Source organism: Balaenoptera borealis, assembly GCF_965194805.1.
Source record: "Balaenoptera borealis genome assembly, chromosome: 2".
In the NCBI taxonomy this organism is placed as follows: domain Eukaryota; kingdom Metazoa; phylum Chordata; class Mammalia; order Artiodactyla; family Balaenopteridae; genus Balaenoptera; species Balaenoptera borealis.
The window spans coordinates 52,728,477-52,751,636 of NC_138867.1; the positions used below are offsets into that span (position 1 = coordinate 52,728,477).

The 23,160-nt window shown below is 36.4% G+C and overlaps 1 protein-coding gene across 10 annotated transcripts in view; it reads left to right on the plus strand.

Annotated features, from left to right (window-relative positions):
- RNF180 (ring finger protein 180) overlaps window positions 1–23,160 on the plus strand; it is a 285,865-nt gene that overhangs the window by 248,120 nt on the left and 14,585 nt on the right. Inside the window, exon 8 of one of the 10 annotated variants that reach the window (XR_014242111.1) lies at window positions 15,066–15,181. The exons of the other annotated variants lie outside the window; for them this stretch is intronic. The gene's annotated coding sequence lies outside the window, so the exon portion shown is untranslated. The remainder of the gene's footprint in view (window positions 1–15,065; window positions 15,182–23,160) is intronic. 10 annotated transcript variants of the gene reach the window in all.

A 23,160-nucleotide genomic window follows, 5' to 3' on the forward strand; every position in this document is an offset into this window, starting at 1 on the left:
CTTTACTTTTGGTGTCAAATACAAAAAATCATTGCTAAGACCAGTGTCAAGGAGCTTATACCCTATGTTTTTATCAAGAATTTTACAGTTTTAGGTTTTACATGCAAGTCTTTAATCCATTTTTAGTTAATTTTTTTGTGTATGGTGAAAGATAGGGGTTCTGTTTCATTCTTTGGCATGTGGCAATCCATTTTTCTGAGCACCATTTATTGAAGAGGCTATCCTTTCCTCATTGTATATTCTTGGTCCCTTTATCAAAAATTGACTATATATGCATGGATTTATTCCTAGGCTCTCTATTCTGTTCCACTGCTCTGTGTCTATTTTTATACCACTACCATACAGTTTTGAATACTACCGCTTTCTACTATAGTCTGAAATCAGAAAGTGTAATGCCTCCAGCTTTGTTCTTCTTTCTCAAGATCGTTTTAGGTATTTGGGTTCTTTTGTGGTTCCATACAAATTTCAGGATTGCTTTTTCTATTTCTGTGAAAGATGCCATTGGAATTTTGATAAGGACCGCACTGGATCTGTAGGTGACTTTGGGTAGGATAGACATTTTAACAATATTAATTCTTCCAATCCATGAATATGGAATATTTTTCCATTTGTGTCTTCTTCAGTTTCTTTCATCAATGTCTTACAGTTTTCAGTGTACAGATCTTTCACCTCCTTGGTTAAATTTATTCCAGTGTTCTTATGCTATTGTCAATAGTATTTTCTTAATTTCTTTCTTATAATTCTTTGTTGGTGTATAGAAATACAGCTGATTTTTGTATATTGATTTGGTATCCTGCATCTTTACTGAATTCATTGATTAGATCTAGGTGGTTTTTTATGAAGTCTTTAGGATTTTCTATTTATCATAACATCCACAAATAGAGACAATTTTACTTTTTCCTTTCTGCTTTGGATGGCTTTTTTTCTTGGCTAATTGCCTAGGACCCCAAACTATGTTGAATAAAAGTGGTGAGAATGGGCATCTTTGTCTTATTCCTGTTTTTAGAGGAAAAGCTTTTAGTTTTTCACCATTAAGTATGTTGCTAGCTGGGAGCTTGCCATATATGCTTTTTATTATGTTGACATATGATCTCTATAATCCAGTTTACTGAAAGTTTTACCACAAAGTGATCTTCAATTTTGTCAAATGCTTTTTCTGCATCTATCAAGATGATCATGTGATTTTTATCTTTCATTTTGTTAATGTGGTGTATCACATTGATTTACAGATGTTGCACCATTCTTTCATACCTGGAATAAATCTCACTTGATCATGTTACCTGATCCTTTTAGTGTTGAATTCATTTTTCTAACATTTTGTTGAGGATTTTTGCATCTATATTCATCAAGAATATACCCATAATTTTCTTTTCTTGTAGTATCCTTGTCTAGCTTTCATATCAGGGTAATGCTGTCCTTGTAAAATAAGTTTGGAAGTGCTCCCTCCTCTTCAATCTTTTGAAAGAATTTGAAGAGGATTACCATTAGTTTTTCTTTTAATTTTTGGTAGAATTCATCAGTGAAGCCATCTGGTCATGGATTTTATTTGATGGGAAGTTTTTGATTACTGACTCAATCATCTTACTAGTAATTGAGCTGTTCATATTTTCTGCTTCTTCATGATTCAGTCTTGGTAGGCTGTATGTTTCTAGGAATTTAAATTTTACCTAGGTTGTCCAAATTTTTGGCATATAATTGTTCACAGTCTCTTATGCTTCTTTGTGTTTGCATATTATCAGTTGTAATGTCTCCTTTTTCATTTATAATTTTATTTTTTGAGTCCTTTTTTAAAATTTTTTGGTAAGTCTAGCTAAAGGTTTATCTATTGTATCTTTTAAAAAAACACAGCCCTTAGTTTCAATGATATTTTCTATTGTCTTTTTGGTCCCTATTACATTTATTTCTGCTCTAATCTTTGTTATTTCCTTTCTTCTACTAACTTTGGGCCTAGTTTGTTCTTTTTCTAGTCCTTAAAGTGCAAAATTAGGTTGTTTATTTAAGATCTTTGTCTCTTTTTTTTTTTTTTTTGGCCATGCCACATGGCTTGTGGGATCCTAGTTCCCCAAGCAGGGATCAAACCTGCACCCCCTGCATTGGAAGCACGGAGCCTTAACCACTGGACCACCAGGGAAGTCCCCTGAGATCTTTTTTTCTTAATGTCAGCATTCATTACTATAAAATACCCCCTTAGAACTGCTTTTGCTGCACCCCATAAGTTTTTATATGTTGTGATTCTATTTTTATGGGTCTCAAGATAATTCCTGATTTCTCATTTTGACCCATTGGTTGTTCAGGAGCATGTTGTTTAATCTACACCTATTGGTAAATTTTCCAGTTTTCTTCTTGTAATTGATTTCTAATTTCATATCATTGTGGTCAGAGAAGATGCTTTATATGATTTCAATCTTATTACATTTGTTAAGATTTCTTTTGTGTCCTATCATAGGATCTGTCCTGGAGAATATTTCATTTACTTTTTTTTTTTTTAATTTTTTTCCTATTTTTTTTTAAATTTAATCAGTCATCAATTTTATACACATCACTTTATACATGTCAATCCCAATCGCCCAATTCAGCACACCACCATCCCCACCCCACTGCAGTTTTCCCCCCTTGGTGTCCATACGTTTGTTCTCTACATCTGTGTCTCAACTTCTGCCCTGCAACCCAGTTCATCTGTACCATTTTTCTAGGTTCCACATACATGGGTTAATATACGATATTTGTTTTTCTCTTTCTGACTTACTTCACTCTGTATGAGAGTCTCTAGATCCATCCACGTCTCAACAAATGACTCAATTTCGTTCCTTTTTATGGCTGAGTAATATTCCATTGTATATATATGTACCACAACTTCTTTATTCATTCATCTGTTGATGGGCATTTAGGTTGCTTCCATGACCTGGCTATTGTAAATAGTGCTGCAATGAACATTTGGGTGCATGTGTCTTTTTGAATTATGGTTTTCTCTGGGTATATGCCCAGTAGTGGGATTGCTGGGTCATATGGTAATTCTATTTTTAGTTTCTTAAGGAACCTCCATATTGTTCTCCATAGTGGCTGTATCAATTTACATTCCCACCAACAGTGCAAGAGGGTTCCCTTTTCTCCACACCCTCTCCAGCATTTGTTGTTTGTAGATTTTCTGATGATGCCCATTCTAACTGGTGTGACGTGATACCTCATTGTAGTTTTGATTTGCATTTCTCTAATAATTAGCGATGTTGAGCATCTTTTCATGTGCTTCGTGGCCGTCTCTGTGTCTTCTTTGGAGAAATGTCTATTTAGGTCTTCTGCCCATTTTTGGATCTGGGTGTTTGTTTCTTTAACATTGAGCTGAATGAGCTGTTTATATATTTTGGAGATTAATCCTTTGTCCGTTGATTCGTTTGCAAATATTTTCTCCCATTCTGAGGGTTGTCTTTTCGTCTTTTTTATGGTTTCCTTTGCTGTGCAAAAGCTTTGAAGTTTCATTAGGTCCCATTTGTTTATTTTTGTTTTTATTTCCATTACTCTAGGAGAGGATCAAAAACGATCTTGCTGTGATTTATGTCAAACGGTGTTCTTCCTATGTTTTCCTCTGAGAGTTTTATAGTGTCCAGTCTAACATTTAGGTCTCTAATCCATTTTGAGTTTATTTTTGTGTATGGTGTTAGGGAGTATTCTAATTTCATTCTTTTACATGTAGCTGTCCAGTTTTCCCAGCACCACTTATTGAAGAGACTGTCTTCTCTCCATTGTATATCTTTGCCTCCTTTGTCATAGATTAGTTGACCATAGGTGCATGGGTTTATCTCTGGGCTTTCTATCTTGTTCCATTAATCTATGTTTCTGTTTTTGTGCCAGTACCATATTGTCTTGATTACCGTAGCTTTGTAGTATAGTCTGAAGTCAGGGAGTCTGATTCCTCCAGCTCCGTTTTTTTCCCTCAAGACTGCTTTGGCTATTCGGGGTCTTTTGTGTCTCCATACAAATTTTAAGATGATTTGTTCTAGTTCCGTAAAAAAAATGCCATTGGTAATTTGATAGGGATTGCATTGGATCTGTAGATTGCTTAGGGTAGTAGAGTCATTTTCACAATGTTGATTCTTCCAGTCCAAGAACATGGTATATCTCTCCATCTGTTGGTATCATCTTTAATTTCTTTCATCAGTGCCTTATAGTTTTCTGCATACAGGTCTTTTGTCTCCCTAGGTAGGTTTATTCCTAGGTATTTTATTCTTTTTGTTGCAATGGTAAATGGGAGTGTTTCCATAATTTCTCTTTCAGATTTTTCATCATTAGTGTATAGGAATGCAAGAGATTTCTGTGCATTAATTTTGTATCCTGTAACTTTACCAAATTCATTAATTTGCTCTAGCAGTTTTCTGGTGGCAGTTTTAGGATTCTCTATGTATAGTATCATGTCATCTGCAAACAGTGACAGTTTTACTTCTTCTTTTCCAATTTGTATTCGTTTTATTTCTTTTTCTTCTCTGATTGCCGTGGCTAGGACTTCCAGAACTATGTTGAATAATAATGGTGAGAGTGGACATCCTTGTCTCTTTCCTGATCTTAGAGGAAATGCTTTCAGTTTTTCGCCATTGAGAATGATGTTTGCTGTGGGTTTGTCATATATGGCCTTTATTATGTTGAGGTAGGTTCCCTCTATGCCCACTTTCTGGAGAGTTTTTATCATAAACGGGTGTTGAATTTTGTCAAAAGCTTTTTCTGCATCTATTGAGATGATCATATGGTTTTTATTCTTCAATTTGTTATTATGGTGTATCACATTGATTGATTTGTGTATATTGAAGAATCCTTGCATCCCTGGCATAAATCCCACTTGGTCGTGGTGTATGATCCTTTTAATGTGTTGTTGGATTCTGTTTGCTAGTATTTTGTTGAGGATTTTTGCATCTATATTCATCAGTGATATTGGTCTGTAATTTTCTTTTTTTGTAGTGTATTTGTCTGGTTTTGGTATCAGGGTGATGGTGGCCTCAAAGAATGAGTTTGGGAATGTTCCTTCCTCTGCAATTTTTTGGAAGAGTTTGAGAAAGATAGGTGTTAGTTCTTCTCTAAATGTTTGATAGAATTCACGTGTGAAGCCATCTGGTCCTGGACTTTTGTTTGTTGGAAGATTTTTAATCACGGTTTCAATTTCATTACTTGTGATTGGTGTGTTCATATTTTCTGTTTCTTCCTGGTTCACTCTTGGAAGGTTATACCTTTCTAAGAATTTGTCCATTTCTTCCAGGTTGTCCATTTTATTGGCATAGAGTTGCTTGTAGTAGTCTCTTAGGATGCTTTGTATTTCTGCGGTGTCTGTTGTAACTTCTCCTTTTTCATTTCTGATTTTATTGATTTGAGTCCTCTCCCTCTTTTTCTTGATGAGTCTGGCTAATGGCTTATCAATTTTGTTTATCTTCTCAAAGAACCAGCTTTTAGTTTTATTGATCTTTGCTATTATTTTCCTTGTTTCTATTTCATTTATTTCCACTCTGATCTTTATGATTTCTTTCCTTCTGCTAACTTTGGGTTTTGTTTGTTCTTCTTTCTCTAGTTTCTTTAGGTGTAAGGTTAGATTGTTTACTTGAGATTTTTCTTGTTTCTTGAGGTAGGCTTGTATAGCTATAAACTTCCCTCTTAGAACTGCTTTTGCTGCATCCCATAGGTTTTGGGTCATCGTGTTTTCATTGTCATTTGTCTCTAGGTATTTTTTGATTTCCTCTTTGATTTCTTCAGTGATCTCTTGGTTATTTAGTAACATATTGTTTAGCCTCCATGTGTTTCTGTTTTTTACGGTTTTTTCCCTGTAATTCATTTCTAATCTCATAGCGTTGTGCTCAGAAAAGATGCTTGATATGACTTCAATTTTCTTAAATTTACTGAGGCTTGATTTGTGACCCAAGATGTGATCTATCCTGGAGAATGTTCCATGCACACTTGAGAAGAACGTGTAATCTGCTGTTTTTGGATGGAATGTCCTATAAATATCAATTAAATCTATCTGGTCTATTGTGTCATTTAAAGCTTCTCTTTCCTTTTTTACTTTCATTTTGGATGATCTGTCCATTGGTGTAAGTGAGGTGTTAAAGTCCCCCACTATTATTGTGTTACTGTCAATTTCCTCTTTTATAGCTGTTAGCAGTTGCCTTATGTATTGAGGTGCTCCTATGTTGGGTGCATATATATTTATAATTGTTATATCTTCTTCTTGGATTGATCCCCTGATCATTATGTAGTGTCTTTCCTTGTCTCTTGTAACATTCTTTATTTTAAAGTCTATTTTATCTGATATGAGTATAGCTACTCCAGCCTTCCTTTGATTTCCATTTGCATGGAATATCTTTCTCCATCCCCTCACTTTCAGTCTGTATGTGTCCCTAGGTCTGAAGTGGGTCTCTTGTAGACAGCATATATATGGGTCTTGTTTTTGTATCCATTCAGCAAGCCTGTGTCTTTTGGTTGGAGCATTTAATCCATTCACGTTTAAGGTAATTATCGATATGTATGTTCCTACGACCATTTTCTTAATTGTTTTGGGTTTGTTTTTGTAGGTCCTTTTCTTCTCTTGTGTTTCCCACTTAGAGAAGTTCCTTGAGCATTTGTTGTAGAGCTGGTTTGGTGGTGTGGAATTCTCTTAGCTTTTGCTTGTCTGTAAAGCTTTTGATTTCTCCATCAAATCTAAATGAGATCCTTGCCGGGTAGAGTAATCTTGGTTGTAGGTTCTTCCCTTTCATCACTTTAAGTACATCATGCCACTCCCTTCTGGCTTGTAGAGTTTCTGCTGAGAAATCAGCTGTTAACCTTATGGGAGTTCCCTTGTATGTTATTTGTCGTTTTTCCCTTGCTGCTTTCAATAATTTTTCTTTTTCTTTAATTTTTGCCACTTTGATTACTATGTGTCTCGGCATGTTTCTCCTTGGGTTTATCCTGTGTGGGACTCTCTGCGCTTCCTGGACTTGGGTGGCTATTTCCTTTCCCATGTTAGGGAAGTTTTTGACTGTCATCTCTTCAAATATTTTCTCTGGTCCTTTCTCTCTTCTCTTTCTGGGACCCCTATAATGCGAATGTTGTTGTGTTTAATGTTGTCCCAGAGGTCTCTTAGGCTGTCTTCATTTCTTTTCATTCTTTTTTCTTTAGTCTGTTCCACAGCAGTGAATTCCACCATTCTGTCTTCCAGGTCACTTATCCATTCTTCTGCCTCAGTTATTCTGCTATTGATTCCTTCTAGTGTAGTTTTCATTTCAGTTATTGTATTGGTCATCTCTGGTTGTTTGTTTTTTAATTCTTCTAGGTCTTTGTTAATCATTTCTTGCATCTTCTCAATCTTTGCCTCCATTCTTATTCCAAGGTTCTGGATCATCTTCACTATCATTATTCTGAATTCTTTTTCTGGAAGGTTGCCTGTCTCCACTTCATTTAGTTGTTTTTCTGGGGTTTTTTTCTTGTTCCTTCATCTGGTATATAGCCCTGTGCCTTTTCATCTTGTCTATCTTTCTGTAAATGTGGTTTTTGTTCCACTGGCTGCAGGATTGTAGTTTTTCTTGCTTCTGCTGTCTGCCCTCTGGTGGTTGAGGCTATTTAAGAGGCTTGATGGGAGGCTCTGGTGGTGGGTAGAGCTGACTGTTGCTGTGGCAGTCAGAGGTCCGTAAAACCTTAATCCACTTGACTGTTGATGGGTGGGGCTGGGTTGCCTCCCTGTTGGTTGTTTTGCCTGTAAAGGCAACCCAACACTGGAGGCTACCTGGGCTCTTTGTTGGGGCTAATGGCAGACTCTGGGAGGGCTCACTCCAAGGAGTACTTCCCAGAACCTCCGCTGCCAGTGTCCTTGTCCCCACGGTGAAACAGAGCCAGCCCCCACCTCTGCAGGAGACCCTCCAACACTAGCAGGTAGGTCTGCTTCAGTCTCCCCCAGGGTCACTGCTCCTTCCCCCAGGTCCCAATGCACACACTATTCCATGTGCGCCCTCCAAGAGTGGGGTCTCTGTTTCCCCCAGTCCTGTCGAAGTCCTGCAATCAATTCCCACTAGGCTTCAAAGTCTGATTCTCTATGAATTCCTCCTCCCATTGCCGGACCCCCAGGTTGGGATGCCTGACGTGGGGCTCAGAACCTTCACTCCAGTGGGTGTACTTCTGTGGTATAAGTGTTTGCCAGTCTGTGAGTCACCCACCCAGCAGTTATGGGCTTTGATTTTACTCTGATTGCACCCTTCCTACCGTCTCACTGTGGTTTCTCCTCTGTCCTTGGACGTGGGGTATCCTCCTTGGTGAAGTCCAGTATCTTCCTGTCGATGATTGTCCAGCAGCTAGTTGTGATTCTGGTGCTCTCGCAAGAGGGAGTGAGAGCACGTCCTTCTACTCCGCCATCTTGGTTAATCTCCCCTCATTTACATTTATAAAGAATGTGTATTCTGTTACATTTTGGGTGGAATGATCTGTATATATGTCTTAGGTTCATCTGACCTTACGGGTAGTTTAAGTCCAACGTTCCTTATTGATTATCTGTCTAAATCATCTCTCCATTCTTGAAAGTGGAGTTTTAAGGTTCCTGGCTATTATTAAATTGCTGTCTGTTTCTCCCTTCAGATCTCATAATATGTGCTTTGTATGTTTAGGCATTCTTATGTTGGATGCATAAATACAAATATTATACAGTCATTCTTGGTATCCATAAGAGATTGGTTTCAGGAGCCCCCACTGTTACTATAATGAGCCGATACTGAAGTCCCTTAATAAAGTGGCATAATTCAATGAAAGTGGTGGGCACTCTGTGTCTGTAGATGCGAAACCCATGGGTATAGAGGGCCAAGTGCATCCTCTTGATGAATTGGCCCCTTTATTATTATATAACGACCTTCTTTGTTTCTTGTTACAGTCTTTGACTTAACATCTCTTTTGTCCAATAGAAGTGTGACTACCCCTGCTTTTTAAAAATTTGCATTAAGTATCTTTTTCCATCTTTTATTTTAAGACTCTGTGTGTCTTTAAAGCTGAAGTAAGCCTCTTGTTGGCAATATATAGTTGGGTTTTTTTTTTTTTTTTTTTGGTGGCATGCAGGATCTTAGTTCCCTGACCAGGGATGAAACCAGTGTCCCTGGCAGTAGAAGTGAGAAATCTTAACCACTGGACTACCAGGGAAGTCCCTGGGTTTTTTTTAATACACACTCTCTGTTGTTGAAGAATTTAGTCCATTCACATGTAAGGTAACTATTGATAGGTATGGACTTATTATTGCCATTTTGTTATTTTCTGTTTGTTTCATTATTCTCTTTTTCCTTTATTTCTCTCATTCTCTTCCTTTGTAATTTGAGGAATTACAGTTTTCCTTTGTAATGATTTTCTGTAGTGGTATGCTTTGCTTGCTTTGTCTTTATTTTTTGTGTATCTACCATAGATTGTGTGTGTGTGTGTGTGTGTGTGTGTGTGTGTGTGTGTGTGTGTGATCTTACAACATAATCATGTATTTTATTGTCTTTTAAAAATGTTATATATTTATTGGGCTTCCCTGGTGGTGCAGTGGTTAAGAATCTGCCTGCCAATGCAGGAGACATGGGTTCGAGCCCTGGTCCGGGAAGATCCCACATGCCACGGAGCAACTAAGCCCGTGCGCCATAACTACTGAGCCTGCGCTCTAGAGCCCAGGAACCAAAACTACTGAGCCCGCGTGCCACAACTACTGAAGCCCATGTGCCTAGAGCCCATGCTCCGCAACAAGAGAAGCCACCACAATGAGAAGCCTGAGCACCACAATGAAGAGTAGCCCCCACTCACCGCAACTAGAGAAAAGCCACGTGCAGCAGTGAAGACCCAAAGCAGCCATAAATAAATAAATAAATAAATTTATTTTAAAAATATTATATGTTTATTAATTTCTTTCCTTCCAGTTTTATTGAGATATAATTGACATAAAGCACTGTATAAGTTTAAGGCATGCAGCATAATGATTTGACATACATCAATCATGAAATGATTACCTCAATAAGTTTAGTGAGCCTCCATCATCAAATATATATAGAAAATAAGCGGAAAAGTTTTTTTCCTTGTGATGAGAACTCTTAGGATTTACTCTCAACAACTTTCAGATATAATATAGAGCAGTATTAATTATATAAATCATGTTATACTTTACATCTCTAGTACTTATTTATCTCATAACCGGACATTTGTACCTTTTGACTACCTTCATCCAATTCCCCCTCCCCTCAACTACTACCTCTCTGGTAACCACAACTCTGATCTCTTTTTCTGTGAGTTGGTTTATATGGTCTTTTTTGAAGTATGATGGACCTGCAACACTCTGTTAGTTCCTGGCACACAAGATAGTGATTATTTTGTAATGTGTAGAAATATCTAATCACCAAGATAAGTCTAGTTACCATCTGTCACCATACAAAGATATTACCTTATTATTGACTATTTTCCCCATGATGTACATTTCATTTTCATGACTCATTTATTTTGTAACTGGAAGTTTGTAACTCTTCTTTTTCCCTCACCTTATTTCTCTCCTCCCCGATCCCTTCTCCCCTCTGGCAAACATTTGTTCTCTGTATCAATGACTGTTTCTGTTTTGTTTTGTTCATTTGTTGTTTTTTTTTTCGATTCCACATATAAGTAAAATCATATGGTATTTTACTTTCTCTGTCTGACTTATTCCACTTAGCATAATACCCTCCAGGCTCATCCATGTTGTCACAAATGGTGAGATTCCATTCTTTTTATGGCTGAGTAATATTCCATTGTATGTATGTGTGTGCACGCGCATGTGTGTGTGTCTACATCTTCTTTATCTATTCATCTACCTATGGGCATATAGGTTGCTTCCATATGTTGGCTATTGTGAATTATGTTGCAAATAACATAGGGGTGCATACACCTTTTCGAATTGTGTTTTCATTTTCTTTGGAAAAATACTCAGAACTGGAATTGCTGGACCACATAGTAGTTCTCTTTCTAATTTTTAAGGACCCTCCATACTGTTTTCCATAGAGGTTGCACCAATTTACATTTGTACCAACAGTGCATGAGAGTTTCCTTCACTCCACATCCTTGCCAACACTTGTTGATATCTTTTTGATAATAGCCATTCTGATGGGTGTGAGGTGATATCTCATCGTTGCCTTTATTATGTTGAAGTATGTTTCCTCTATACCCACTTTGTGGAGAGCTCTTTCAATAAATGGATGTTGAATTTTGTCAAAAGCTGTTACAACATCTATTGAGATGATCATATGGTTTCTATTCTTCAGTTAATGTGCTATATCACAGTGACTAATTTGAGAATACTGAACCATTCTTGCATTGCTAGGAAAAATCCCAATTGATAGTGTTCTCTGATCCTTGTAATGTATTATTGGATTTGATTTGCTAGCATTTTGTTGAGGATTTTTGAATCTGTATGCATCAGGGATATTGACCCATAATTTTCTTGTGGTGTCTTTGTCTGGCTTTTGTATAAGGGTAATGCTGGCCTAGTAAAATGAGTTTGGAAGAGTTTGAAAAAGATAGGCATTAATTCCTCTTTAATGTTTGGTAGAATTTGCCTGTGAAGCTTTCTGACACTGGACTTTTGTTTGTTGAGAGTTTTTAAATTAGTGATTCAATTTCATGACTGGCATTTGGTCTGTTCATATTTTGTGTTTCATTCTGATTTAGTCTTGGGAAACTGTATGTTTCTAGGAATTTATCCATTTCTTCTAGGTTATTCATTTTATTGGCATATAATTGTGATAGTAATCCCTTTTGATCCTTTGTATTTCTGTGCTGTTTTAACTTCTCTCTCATTTCTGATTTTATTTATTTGGGCCTTCTCTTTTTCTTAATGCATCTGACTAAATGTTCATGAATTTTGTTTCTTTTTAGAGAACCAGCTTTTAGTTTCATTGATCTTTTCTACTGTTGTTTTAGTCTGTGTTTCATTTATTTCTGCTCTGAGCTTTATTCTTTCCTTCCTTCTACTAACTTTGTTTTTTTATTTGTTCTTTTTCTAGTTCCTTTAGGTGTAAGTTTAGGTTGAGATTTTTCTTGATTCCTGAGATAGGCTTGTATTGCTGTAAAATTCCCTCTTAGAACTGCTTTTGCTGCCTATCATAGATTTTGAATCATTGTGTCTTCGTTGTCATTTGTATGCAGGTATTTTTTTTAATTTTCTCTTTGATTTCTTCAGTGACTCACTGGTTATATAGTACCGTATGGTTTAGCCTACATATGTTTGTTTGTTTGTAGGGGTTTTTTTTTCAGATATTTCATTTTTAGTCTCATACCATTGTGGATGGAAAAGATGCTTAATATGATTTCTGTCTTCTTAAATGTATTGAGGCTTGTTTTTTGGCCTAGCATGCAGTGTATTCTGGAGAAAGTTCCATGTGTACTTCAAAAGAATGTATATGTTGCTGGTTTTGGATGGAATGTTCTCTAGGTATCTATTAAGTCTATCTGGTCTAATGTGCCATTTAAAGCTAGTGTTTCCTGATTGATTTTATATCTGGATAATCTTTCCATCGATGTAAGTGGGATGTTAAAGTCACCTACAATTAATACTTGCTTTATATATTTAGATGCTCCTATGTTAGGTGTATATATATTTACAATTGTTATATCTTCTTGTTGGATTGATACCTTTATCATTACTTAATGTCCTTCTTGTCTGTTATGACAGTCTTTATTTTAAAGTCTATTTTGTCTGATATGAGTATTGCTACCCCTGCTTTCTTTTCATTTCCATTTGCATGGAATAGTTTTTTCCAGCCCCTCATTTTCAATCTGTGTGTGTCTTTAGATCTGAAGTGTGTCTTTTGTAGGCAGCATATATATGAGTCTCATTTTTTTTATCCATTCAGCCACTCTGTCTTTTTTTTTTTTTAATTTATTTATTTATTTATTTTATTTATTTATTTTTTTGGCTGTATTGGGTCTTCGTTTCTATGTGAGGGCTTTCTCTAGTTGCGGCGAACGGGGGCCACTCTTCTTCATTGTGGGGCATAGGCCTCTCACTGTCACGGCCTCTCCTGTTGCGGAGCACAGGCTCCAGACACGCAGGCTCAGTAGTTGTGGCTCACGGGTCTAGTTGCTCCGCGGCATGTGGGATATTCCCAGACCAGGGCTCGAACCCGTGTCCCCTGCATTGGCAGGCAGACTCTCAACCACTGCACCACCAGGGAAGCCCCACTCTATGTCTTTTGATTGAAGCATTTAGTCCATTTAAAGTTTAAAGTTTATGCATTTATTCCCATTTTTTTTTTTTTTTTTTTTTTTTATTTTTTATTTTTGGCTGTGTTGGGTCTTCGTCTCTGTGCGAGGGCTTTCTCTAGTTGCGGCGAGCGGGGGCCACTCTTCATCACGGTGCGCGGGCCTCTCACTATCGCGGCCTCTCTTGTTGCGGAGCACAGGCTCCAGACACGCAGGCTCAGTAGTTGTGGCTCACGGGCCTAGTTGCTCCGTGGCATGTGGGATCTTCCCAGACCAGGGCTCGAACCCGTGTCCCCTGCACTGGCAGGCGGATTCTCAACCACTGCACCACCAGAGAAGCCCTATTCCCATTTTGTTAAGTGTTATCTGGGTGTTTTGTAGTTCTTATTTATTTCTAACTTCTTTTGCTCTCTTCCCTTTTTATTTGATAACTATGTTTGGATTTCTTTTTTCTTTTGTGTGTATCTATTATAGGTTTTTTGGGTTTGTGGTTACCATGAGGTTCATATATATACATACGTGTGTGTGTGTGTGTATGTGTACATATATATATACACATACACACACAAACACACACACGATTATTTTAAGTTGAAGATCTCTTATTCTTTAAAGCATTCTAACAACTCTTTTTTACTCCTCCCACCCACATTTGTTTTTGACATATTTTACAATTTTTTGTTTTGTGTATCCCTTAACTACTTATTGTGGTTATAGATGATTTTGCTGTTTGACTTTTAGCTTTCCTGTTAGCTTTATAAGTGGTTAATCTACCACTATTATTGTATATTTGTCTTTACCAATGAGATTTTTCCTTTTATAATTTTCATATTCCTAGTTTTGGTCTCTTTTTTCTGCTTAAAGAGGATGCTTTAACATTTCTCATTAAACTGGTTTAGTGGTGCTGAACTTTTTTACCTTTGGCTTCTCTGTAAAACTCTTTACCTCTCCTACAAATCTGAATAATAGCCTTGTTGGGTAGACTATTCTTGGCTGTAGGTTTTTCCTTTCCTCACTTTGAATATATCATTCTGGCCTGCAAAGTTTCTACTGAAAAGTCAGCTAACCATCTTATGGGATTTCCATTGGATATAAGTAGTTGCTTTTCTCTTGCTGCTTTTCTCTAATTTTTGACATTTTAATTACAATGTGTCTTGGCATGGACCTCTTTGGGTTGATCTCATTTGTGATTCTTTCTGCTTCCTGGACCTGGATGTCTGTTTCCTTTCCCAGGATAAGGAAGTTTTCAGCTATTACTGCTTCAAATAAGTTATCTGCCCCTTTCTCTCTTCTCCTTATGGGACTCTTATAATGTGTACATTGGTCCATTTGATGGTGTCCCATAAGTACCTTAAGATATCTTCACTCTTTTTCAATCTTTTTTTCTTTTTGTTCCTCTAATTAAATGAATTCCATTGCCCTGTCTTCTACTTTGCTGGTCCTTTTTTCCATTTGATCTGGTCTGCTTGAACCCTCTCTATTGAATTTTTTAGTTCAATTATTGATATCAGCTATGTGATTTCTGTTTGGTACTTTAAAAAATATTTTTTCTCTTTGTTTGAATTCTCACTTTGTTCATGCATTGCTCTCCTAACCTCAGTGAGCATCTTTGTATCTGTTATTTTGAACCATCAGGTAAACTCCTTTTCTGTTTCACTAAGATGTGTTTATGTAAATTTATCCTGTCCTTTTGTTTGGAATATACTCCTATTTCTTCATTTTCCTTGACTTTCTATTTCGGTTTTTGTGCAGTAGATAAAATAGACACCTCTCCCAGTCTTGACAGAGTTGTCTCAATTAGGAGATGAACCTTATCTATCAGCCCAGCCCAAGCACCTAGTTGTGTCCTAAATTTTTGTGATTGTCCATGCCTCCTCCTTTATTTTTAGTGGCTCCCAGTAGCTGAGGGTGTATCAAGACCCATCAGTGTCCCAAAGGGGAAGATCACAGTCAGCATTTAGATGCAGCTTGATTGAAGGTGGTCCCTCAAGCAGCAGCTGGGAAAGTAAGTAGTTAAGCCTCTTCCAGGGTGAAAGTGGGAAATGGACATTTTCCCCTGCTCCCTCTATAATGGGCCCAGGTTTATAGCCAGGGAGGAGGGGTCGTGCTCCTTGGTCCATTAAGAACTGTTTCTTTATTTTACACAGTCCTGTGGAACTTGTGAATGAAAATCCCATTGGCTACTAGAGCTAAGCAATCTGGGGCCCATCTTTCAGTGGCAGCCACAAAACCTGGGGTACCCCAGATGTTTTTACAAACTCCTTCTAGGGAGATACTGGCAACTTGGTTTCATTATTGGAGTGAGCTAGAGAGAGAAGGTGGGAGGGATATCCGCCAACTTCTCTGGTCTCTAGCGAGGATCACAGCTGCCCCTAGATGCCTACCAGCTTAGAAGCCAGGCTCTCAAGTGGCAGCTTTTAAAATATGTAGATAAACCCCTTTCAGGAAAAAACTGAGAGGCTGTTCTGCCTGCTTCATCTGCACTGAGCCCTGGTGGGATAGCCAGTTAAGCATTGCTTCTTTGCTCCACGCTCCCACTGCAAGGCCGCCCGGGTTTGATCCCTGGTCAGGGAACTAGATCCCACATGCCATAACTAACAGCCCGCGTGCTGCAGCTAAGATCTGATGCAGCCAAATAAATAAATAAATATTTTTTAAAAGACTATGAGAAGGCATGGAAATGTGTTTTCAAGATATGTTAAAAAAGAGTGGAACAAAATTATTTGTAAACCAATTATTATTTGTAAACAAAATTATAGATTTCATGTTAAAAAATAAAAATTATGTCTACCTATTGCCCAAAATTAGGAGAAAGTACAAAAACTAACTTTGTATCGGAAGATGGAATTGGAGAAAAATTTTTTAAATAATTTCTTCTAACAATGATGTAAAGTTTTCAAAGCAAAAATCAATTAAATGGCCTCAACTCCTTGGAAAAAAAAAACTGCTTCTTTGTTTGCCACAGTTCTGTGGGAATGGAAGACCTTTAGCTATCAGAGTCAGGTGATCTGGGGACCCATACCTTGTTTGGCAGCCATAAAATCTGGGGTGCAAATGTGTTTACATGCTCCTTCCAAGTAAGTACTGGTGACTTGTATCAGGCTGGACAGAGAAGGCAGGAGAGGTATCCCCTGGCTTCCCCAGTCTCTTGGGAGGATGCAGGCCAGACCCTAGAGCCATCTAAATTAGAAGCCTGGCCCTGAGGCAGAAGCTTTTAAAGTATGCAGATAAACTTCTCTCAGGGAAAGACTGGTGTATGAGTGATTTTGCCTGATCCCTCTGCAGTGAGTTAGCCATGGCAGTTCTAGTATGCCCATTAAGAATTGCTTCTTTGTTTGTTTGTTTGCTGTCATCTTGTGGTTCTCATGGACCCAAGCCCAGTTAGATTTCTGAGGTAGGTGTTTTGAAACTCCCTCTACTGAGAGTCTTAAATGTTGGAATACTAGATATAGGGTCCAAATCCTTTGCTCCTCAGGGAGAAGCTGGGATTCGGAGGTTCATCCCCAATTATACAGCACTGTGTAAGGGGTGGGGTTTATGGCAAGAGTGTGCCTCAACCTTTCCTACCCAATTCACTGTGGCTATTTTTCCATTCATCTGACATATAGGATCACTCAGCTACTTTCCGGATCTCTTTCAGAGGGAATTTCTCCATGTGTAGCTCTACATTCATTTTGTCTGTGGGAGTAGGAGAGCTCAGCAATCTCCTGTGTTGCCATTTTGGTTGACTACTACCTCAATGTCTTCTAACTAATCAGGTTGCTCAGTATTTTAGTGTCAAAGAAAAGATTTTTAAAATAAGGTGGGATATATTTATATATCCAGTAAAAATAGATAAAATTATTTTAAAAATAATTATCTTCTCAAAAGGCAGTTTGCTTGAAATAGTTTCAGTATAAAATGTCAAGCTAATGAGAGAATTTTGCATTGTCTTACATTTTGAAATATCTGGAATTTAATGTACTGTCATAGGTATATAAACAGAAACTGGCTTTATGATGCAGATCCATCACTTATGATGTGACCCGTGGCAAACCAATAAACTGTCAAAGCCTCAAGCCCTTTTTGTATTTTTAATTTGTAAATTGGAGAACATATCTATCCTGAAGGACTTACTGATAATTAAAATGATCCAGTACACTGTTTCACAACCTAAATGAGGCTCTTTGAAATATTTCCTGACAAGAGATACCTTTGTAATATGCTGGAAATTAGGTTAAAATCTCCAAACTAAATAAATAAATATACTGTAAAAAATTTACCACTGAACCTCAATTTTTAGCATTACAGTGTGTAACTACAAATAGACTCATTGATAAGATCTAGTTATTCTGAATTCCATGTTATTATAAATAAAGGTAAATAAATAAGGGATTGTATATTTTTTACATAAGAAAACCATTAAATCTTGTTACGTGGAAAATATTCTTAATTTTGAGTGTAAATGATTACATTATAACATCTAATTGAACATACATTTTATATAATACTTTTTGTTTAAAATAAAACAGACAAAAATTAATTAGGGATTATATTTATCTAAATTTTAGACAAACAACCACTCACTCAAAACTAGTATCTAAATGATTGATTATGTAATGGTTGTTTGCTTTTTAATAGACAAATGGTTTTCTGGTGTTTATTATGTATTTATCCTGGCATCATAAATAAAATGTACCACATTTAGCCCAACTGTAGCCAATTAGAAATAGGATAATATAAACCCATAATTTATGTATAAAAATGTAAATATAATTATCATAAATTACATACCTTAATGGCAAGTATTATAGTCCTCCAAAATTAAAGGGAAAAAAAACAAGTAAATCACATTTATTTTTTGTACTTAAATTGATAAGTTATAAAAATAAAGACGTGGTACTGCCACAAGACATGTCTTGATAAATTTAAAAAGATTTGAAATCATACAAAGTATCTTCTCAACCACAATGAAATAAGCTAGAAATCAATGAAGAAGGAAACTTGAAAAGCTCACAAATAGGGATTAAATAACACACTTTAAACAAACAGTGGGTCAAAGAATAAAGTGCAAAGGAAATTAGAGGATACCTCATGATGGAGTGATGTCACCATCATGGTCGTGTGAGTTGTTCCTTTTTTTATCTCCCCTTTAATTTAGAACTCTTTGGAGATCTGTTAGTGAGCAAAAATGCCTCTCTGCACAGCACACTAGGACACACATGAGATCCATCCATCTGTGCATCTGAAAGTGGGTGGATTGGACTTGGAGAAGGCTACAAAGCCAAGGGGGACAGTGACAGCAGCAGCACCTGGCAGGAGTGACTTCTCTAATAGGCGGAAAGAGAGAGTGGTGAGTGAAAGTCTGCCAGGCCACACAGGCTGCAGCTGGACAGAACACAGTGCTCTTTCTGAGGAGGGACCTCCATGACTGGGGGAGGTCATAGAAGAGGGAAGACACACAAAGAGCACTGAAGGGACACATTTCCTGCTGTCTGCCCCAGGATTTCAGTAAGAGGTCAACCCATCGACCTCTGAGACTCCTTAACTCTAAGATCTCTCTACTGAGCCATGGGCACACCCAAAGCCCCAGACACCAAGCCCATACCTCCCTACACTCTGCCACCCACTTTTTGTCTTTTTATGCCAGCATTTTTATGCACATGCTCCCAACTTTAGCAGCACATCAGCTCTGGTAAGAGAAACTGAAAATTTGTGCTGTAGTCCACCTTCTGGAAAACAAAGAAAGGTTTCTAATTGCCAATCTGTTTAACTGTTTGTTAGACTCAAAGTAAACAAAACCTTCCAAAATAAGAAAGTTGGTGTTTACTACTTCAAATGTGATGACAGAGGCACATTTCATCAAACACTATGAAAAATCATGGTAATTTGGTATCTCAAAAAGAAAATGACAAATCTCCACCAACTAAACTCAAAGACATTGAATTCTTTATGAGTTAGGTTGCAATATTCCAAGTAGCTGTTATGAAGAAATTGAACAATCTGAAAGAAAACTCAGAAAAGCAAATTCATTGAATGCAGGAATAAAATTAACATACAGGAGGAGTATTTTACCAAAGAAATTGAAATTATTAAAAAAAAAAAAAGAACCAAACAAACAAATTCTGGTGCTAAAGAACTCAATAAATGAGATGAAGAATGCATTAGAAAGTATTAAAAATAGAGCAGATCAGATGGAAGAGAGAATTAATTAATTAGTGATCTGGAGGATAGGAATTTAGAAATGATTCAGGTAGAAGAGGAGACAGAACTAAGATTTCTAAAAAGTGAAGAAACCCTACAAGAATTATGAGACTCCATTAGGAAAGCCAAAGTAATAATAATAGGTATGCCAGAAGAAGAAAGGGAGGAGGGGCAGAGGGTTTATTTAAAAAAAATAATAATAATAGCTGAGACTTCCCAAGCCTGGGAAGTAATTAGACATACAAGTCCACAAACCTAACAGAACACTTCATTATCTCAATGCAAAAAGACCTTTTTCAAGACATTATAATGAAACTGTAAAACGTCAATGATAAAGAATTTTAATGGCAGCCAGGGGAAAAAGGAAAGTAACCTACCAAGGAACCCTCATTAGGCTATCAGTGAATTTCTCAGCAGAAACTCTACAGGCCAGGAGAGAGTGGGATGAGATATTCAAAGTATTAAAATATACAATTTCCAGCCAAGAATACTCTATCTGGCAAAGTTGTCCTTCAGATATGAAGGAGTAATAAAGTCTTTCCCAGACAAACAGAAGCTGAGGGAGTTTGCCACCACTTGACCTACCTTGCAAGAAACGTTAGAAGGAGTACTTCAAGCTGAAGTGAATAGATGCTAATTAGGGAAACATTAAAAAAAAAAAGTACACAAAACTCTGATAATTGTGATAGAATTAGAAAACTGTATGTTAGAATAGTATGTTAAGCACTTAATTCTAACATAAAAGTTAAAGGAAAAGAGCATTAAAATATGTATAGCTACAATTTGTTAATGAATTCACAGCACAAAAAGAGGTAATTTGTGATATCAAAAATATAAAAAGGGGAGGAGTAAAAAGGAAGAACATTTATAGCTGAAAAAAGATAAGTTGCTATCAGCAGAAAAAGGACAATTTTATCTATGAGATATTTTATATAAGCCTCATGGTAACCACAAAGCAGAAATGTGGAATAGAGATACAAAATGTAAAAAAGGGGGAGACTGAAAAACTGATCATTGAAAACCACCAATATACAAACATAAAGAGAAGCAGAAGGAAAAAGAAAATAATGAAGATACAAAATAACCAGAAGTTGAAAGATAAAATGGCAGTATCAAGTGCTTGCATATCAATAATCACCCTAAATGTAAATGTGTTGAACTCACCAATCAAAAGGCACAGGTAAAAATACAAGACCCAACTCTTTGCTGCCCGCAAGAGACTCATTTCAGCTCTAACTACAGACATAGACTCTAAGGATGAAAGATGACATTCCAAGCAAGCAATAACCAAAATAAAGTGGGTGTAGCCATATTTATATCAAAGTTGACTTCAAGCCAAAAATGGCAACAAGAGACAAAGAATGTCATTATATAATGATAAAGGGGTCAATACTCAAGAAGATACAACAGTCATAAATATATATATGCTCCCAACACCTGAGCAGTGAAATATACTATGCAAATACTAACAGATCTTAAGAGAGAAATAGACAACAATACAATAATAGTAGGGTCCTTCAGTACCCCACTATTGACAATGCATAGGTCATCCAGACAGAAAATCAACAAGGATATGTTGAAATGTTAACCACACTTTAGAACAAATGGAATATTATATATATATATATATATATATATATATATATACACACACACACACACACACACACATATATATATATATATAATATTCCATCCAAATGGAGCAAAATATACATCTTTCTCAAGTACATACAGAATATTCTCCAGGTTAGATCATATGATAGGAAACAAAACAAATCTTAGCAAATTTAAGAAGACTGAAATCATACCAGCTATCTTTTGTGATCACAGTGGTATGAAACTAGAAATCAAGAGAAGATCTACGAATATGTGGAAACTGAACAATACATTCTGAACAACCAGTGGGTCAAGAAGAAATCAAAAGATAAATAAACTATTTTAAAACAAATGAAAATCCAACATAGACCTTGTGGGATACAGCAAAAGCAGTCTCAGAGGAAAGTTTATAGCAATAAATGCATATATTAAGAAAAATCACAAATAAACAATCTAACTTTATACCTCAAGGAATTAGAAAAAGAATAAATTATGCCCAAAGTAAGCAGAAGAAGGAAGTAATAAAGATCAAAGCAGAAATAAATGAAATAGGGGCCAGAAAAAACAATAGGATCAACAAAACCAAGAGCTGGTTCTTCAAAATTGACAAAATTATAACTACATTTACCAAGAAAAAAGAAGAGAGAAGACTCAAATAAAATTATAAATGAAAGAGGAGATATTATAGTTGATTCTACAGAAATAATGGGATCATAAGAGATTACAAAACCTAGAAGAAATGCATACATTTCTACAAACACATGACCTTCCAAGGCTGAATCAGGGAGAAATACAAAATCTGAACAGACCAATAAGGAATAAAGAGATTGAATCAGTAATCAAAAACCTCCCAACACAAAAAACCCTAGGACCAGACAGCTTCATTGGCAAATTCTACCAAACATTTTAAGAAGAATTAATACCAGTCTTCTTCAAAGACTCTTCCAAAATATTGGGAGGAGGGAACACATCCAAATTCATTTTACAAGGCCAGTATTACCCTGATACCAAAACCAGATAAGAGTACCATAAAAAAAAAAAGAATGCTATAGGCCAGTACCCCTGATGAGTATAGATTCAAAAATTCTCAACAAAATAGTAGCAAACCAAATTCAACAACACATTAAAAGGATTATACACCATGATCAGTGGGATTTATCTTTGGGATGCAAGAATGGCTCAACATATGCAATCAATAAATGGAATATATCACATTAACAAAATCAAAGATTAAAATCACATGATCATTTCATTTGATGAAATTTAACATCCATTCATGATTTTTAAAATCTCAACAAATTAGGTATAGAGGGAATGAACCAAAACATAATAAGGGCCATTTATGACAGTCCCACAGCTAACATTACACTCAATGGAGAAAATTGAAAGCTTTTCCTCTAAGATCAGAAACAAGACAAGGATGTCCACTCTCACCACTCCTATTCAGTATAGTACTGGAAGTCCTAGCTAGAGCAGTTAGACAAGACAAACAAAGGCATCCAAACTGGAAAGAAAGAAGTAAAATTGTTGCTATTTGCTGATACATGATTTCTAATATGATATTATACATAGAAAATCCCAAAGAGTCAATCAAAAACTGTTGGAACTAATCAATTATTTCAGTAAAGTAGCAGGATACAAGATCAACATACAGAATTCAGTTGCATTCCTTCACACTAATGATGAAACATCTGGAAAAGAAATAACACTATCCCATTCACAGCAGCATCAAATACAAGAAAATACTTAGGAACAAATTTAACCAAGGTAATGAAAGATATATACTATGAAAACTATAAGACTTTGATTAAAGAAGTTGAAGAAGGCTCAAAAAAATGGAAAGACATCCTATGTTCATGGATTGGAAGAATTAATGTTGTTAAAATGTTCATACTACCCAATACCATCTACAGATTCAATGCAGTACTCATCAGATACCAAAGGCACTCTTAACAGAAATAGAAGAAACAATCCTGAAATTTGTGTGAAACCACAAAAGACTCTAAGTAACCAAAGCAATCTTGAGGAAAAATAACGTTGGAGGTATCATGCGTCTGGATTTCCAACTATACTATAAAGCCATAGTAATTTTTTAAAAGTATGGTACTGGCACAGAAATATACACATAGAACAATGGAATGGAATAGAGAGCCCAGAATCAAATCCTAGCATATACAGTAGACTAATATTCAACAAGGGAGC